This window comes from Ascaphus truei, chromosome 20 (assembly GCF_040206685.1).
Source record: "Ascaphus truei isolate aAscTru1 chromosome 20, aAscTru1.hap1, whole genome shotgun sequence".
Taxonomy (NCBI): domain Eukaryota; kingdom Metazoa; phylum Chordata; class Amphibia; order Anura; family Ascaphidae; genus Ascaphus; species Ascaphus truei.
Window position 1 is genome coordinate 25,821,843 of NC_134502.1, and position 4,407 is coordinate 25,826,249.

Here is a 4,407-nt window from a genome sequence, read left to right on the forward strand (position 1 = left end):
CGCCTATAATATATATTATCTGTAACTGTGCATGCAATGTCTTGTATATAATGTATAACCCTGTATCACTTAATGTAAGTGTTTCATACGCCTATAATATATATTATCTGTAACTGTGCATGCAATGTCTTGTATATAATGTATAACCCTGTTCACTTTATATAACTATGTATTTGAAACCATGTATTATTTGTCATTGCAACTCTATGCCCAGGACATACAATGGAAGAGTTAATGCAGGTGATCCAACAGCTGAAGCCGTTCAAAGCGCGGGGTCCCGATGGGTTTTAAAAAATATATTACAAAAAAATCGATAAATTACTAGCCCCCCACCTCCTACGTATGTTTAATGCAGTACTGGCAGGCGCTTCATTCCGGGAACGCATGCGCCAAGCATCTATTTCTCTTATATACAAACAGGGTAAAGACACAACTGATCGTAAAAGTTACAGACCAGTTTCCCTAATAAATACAGATATCAAAATCTACTCTAAAGTGATAGCTAACAGATTAAGCTGTATCCTGCCTAGACTGATTCATCCAGATCAAGTTGGCTTTATAAGTGGCAGACAGGCAGCTGACAATACAAGGCTCAGTGATAGATTTGATCGAATTGGCTAACACAAAAAAAAATACACTCAAGGGTACTCAGTCTAGATGCTGAAAAGGCATTCGAGAGGATAAACTGGCCTTATTTAAAACACCATGCTTGGAGCGTTTGGCTTTGGGAATAGAATATTAAAAGCGATTGCAGCATTGTACACTAAACCAGCGGCGAGGGTTATGCACCTTCAGAATTTTTCCAGATCAAGAATGGGACAAGACAGGGTTGCCCTCTCTCCCCATTATTATTTGCCCTTAGTATGGAACCATTGGCTGCGCAGATTCGGAAAAACCCAGACATTTCGGGGATTCCGATTAAAGACCAAAACGCACAAAGTAGCTCTACACGCAGATGATGTCGTTCTGATGATATCTAGGCCTCTGACCTCCCTGCCCAATTTATTTAGTGTATTGGAGAGATTTAACAAGGATTTCCGGCTTCAAAATCAACAATGCAAAATCCGAGGCATTAAATATAAACCTACCAAAAGATGTAGAAAAAAAAACTCATAGCCATAAATTTCAACTTCAAATGGCAACATACGGCTATCAAATACCTGGGGGTATATCTCACAAACAATTATAAAGCTCTATATAAGGCTAACTTCCCCAAATTACTGCGGACTTTAAGGGAAGCTATCCGAATCTGGTCCACGTATAACATATCATGGATAGGTAGAATACTCTGTATAAAAATGAATCTTCCGCCTCGGAGTCTGTATTTTGTTCCAGACTCTTCCGGTCCCTCTCGTTCGCAGAGACATCCTCTCCATCCAATCTGTGATATCTAAATTCATATGGAGCTATGAGACCGAGAGTAGGGGGGGGGGGGGGGGGGGGGGGAATCAGGCGACGATAGGTGCTGGCGAGGAGGATTAGCAGTACCTTGCTTGTGGTCCTAATACACAGCGGCCAAATTATGTCAATTGTCCAATGGCATACGGATCGCAATTTGAGAAGATGGTTAGAAGTGGAAAAGCAATTCTGCTCTCCGATAGATTTACATAAACTTGATTTGGCTACCAAGACTGAATGTCACAAATGACGTTGAGTCGCTTTCCTCAGTGACCAATTCCTGGCCAATCTGGGAACATGCAAAGCTTCGATGTGGCCCAACTCTAAGAAATCCTTGATGGGCTCCTCCCTTGGATAACCCAGAGTTTGCTCCAAGGTTGGATAGAAAAGGAGTTGACCCATTTGGAAACAGAAAGGCTGTACTAGATGACTGAATCTGGAGGGTATAAATACTATTGTATTGTATGTCTTTATTTGTATAGCGCCAAAAGTGTACTCAGCGCTTCACAAGAATACAGCGCAGGGAATTATAATAATACAATAAGCGCAGCAAAAATCAGACAATAGGAAAGGAAATCCCTGCCCCGAAGAGCTTACAATCTAAGAGGTTTGATGGGGAATTTACAGAGACAGCAGGTGAGGGAATAAGTGCTGTATATGTAAGTGCTTGGGCACAATGGGTGGTAGGAGTTACTGAGTGTGGGACAGTAACCATGAGGGCAGGCTGTTGGGAAGCTTGATTTGTGTGGCAAGTTTTAAGGTTAGTCAGTATTAAAATGAGAGGGTTAACACAATTTACAGGGGAAGAGATGGCAGGGAGGCGTGGGTGAAATCAGGTGTGTATGTCTGGCCTCAGGCTTAGGGGAGATCCCCAGCAGCAGGAAGGAGAAGATAGAAGGTATGAATAGAACATTTGTGTGGGTGTTTTTTTATTGAGGGGTAAAGAAGTTGTTGGGAGAGAGGTGTAGAAATAATGGTGCAGTGGGGAGTGGGGAAGTTGGAGAGAACAGAGACGTTCACAAAGGAGTGAGGAAACGATAAACAGAAAAAGCAGTAGGGAGGGCATAGTGAGTTGCAGCAGGAGAGACTTCCCAGGTACTGGAGGATAGGAAGAGTACAAAGAAGCACAGCTTTTGGAAAGTTAATTTCTCACAGCTGCAGAGTTGTGGTTGTGCAGAGTCCAGATCATCCTCAAATCTTCAACTCCAAAATGAACTCTGCCACACACTTTAAAATGTGATACTTCAGATGTTACACAGCCAAATGGCTTCACAGCCCAGATGGATGGTCTTAAATACTCGAAAACAGCGGTGCACAAACTGGGGGGCGCAAGATTATTCAGGGGGGTGCGCGGGCGGTTGCAGGAGTGCAAAGGTGCGGCTACCGTGGCTAGTCCAACTGATATCCCTGGGGTGAGCATAGCCACAATAACGCTTTAATAGGATGAAATGCGTTCTCCTTGGACGCAGCTAATAAATAATAATAATAATTATTATTATTAAATGCGTTCTCCTTGGACGCAGCTAATAAATTTAGTAACACAACCCGGATGGAGTCAAATAGGCAGCAGATAATTTAATAATAATAATTAAAAAAACACAGGAAAACCAAAATGAAAAAGGCAACCTCACAGGGGACTGAATGGAATAGGGCAGGGGGCGCGCAACTTTACGCCGTGCGTACCTCGACCTGCTCTCCTCGGCGCCTCGCGCCTCCCCTCGGCGTCAAATGGCGCGTGGGGTCATGTGACGTCACGTTGCCATGGTAAATATACACACACAGTTCATAGAATAAGAGCCTCCATGGTATATATCCCATTTATACATCAGGACTTTATAGGGTTTGTGTCGCCGGAGCCTGACTTACCCAATAGGGTGTCCTAGGCCAGGAACCAGGCCAGACCCCCCCCCCCCCTAATATGTCACCCACGCTGCCGCCTCAAAACGAGAGCTCCGCCGCTCTCACCCGCCCGGGTTCAAAGTCAGGTTGAAGGGAGGGGGGGGGGGGGGGGGCGGGTTTAATGGGAAGCTTCCGATAATCACGGGAGCGACCATTATAAACGAGGGCCGATTCCCGCTGTCGGCAAACCCACCCCCCGGCGGTTAAATTGGGGGCCCCCCGATTCACGGCCGCTAATGGTTGCAGTCCAACAAGGCGCGGCCGCTAAGCTTCGGCGCCAAACTGTGGGGGACGGCGGGAGGAAAAAGAAAACGGGTGGACTTCGGAGGAATGAAAATAAAAAAAAACAAGAGGCCGTCGTGGCCCCACGGCCAGGCGCCCCTAAAAAAAATTGGGGAGGGGGGGTTCTAGGCCGCCCTGGCCTATTGGGAAAAATCAGGGCTCTGCGGGTCTCCATTTTGTAGGCCGGAGCCTGCCATGGCCCGGATATTTCCTCCCTGGGACTTTGAAAGGTGGAGTTCTGCCTCATGGCCACAAGGTGGCAGCGCTGCACTGCACATGTTGAGCGAAAGAGCTGATTCGCGATTTGTACACGGGACCCTTTGGGTGTGAAAGGGTTAACACACGAGGTGCGTGCGTGCGTGCGTGCGTCCATCTATCCATATAGATCTATCTATATCGAAAGAGATCTATCTGGATCTGGATCCTCTCCCCCCTCTCTCTAGAGAGGGGGGGGGGTGCAAATTGGGGAGCGCATAGGGAGCCCCCCGCGCTCTTCCCCAAAGCATTTAAATTAAATGCCGGGGGGGGACTGTGCGAGGCCTCTGCAAGTGTCTCTTACCTCGTCACCGACGCCGTGTCGCCATGGCAACGTGGGGTCACGTGTCCCCACTGCGTCAAATGGACAAGGGGGGGGGGGGGCGCGCTACCAGGGTGGGGGGCGGGGAGAGCAGGCAGGGGTGCACAGGGGAGAAAGTTTGCACACCCCTGCTCTAGAGTAATCTCTTCCCCATCTCTCTAGAGCACTCTCTCCACTCTCTCTCTAGAGCACTCTCCCCCTCTCTCTAGAGCACTCTCTCTCTCTAGAGCACTCTCTCCCCTCTCTCTCTG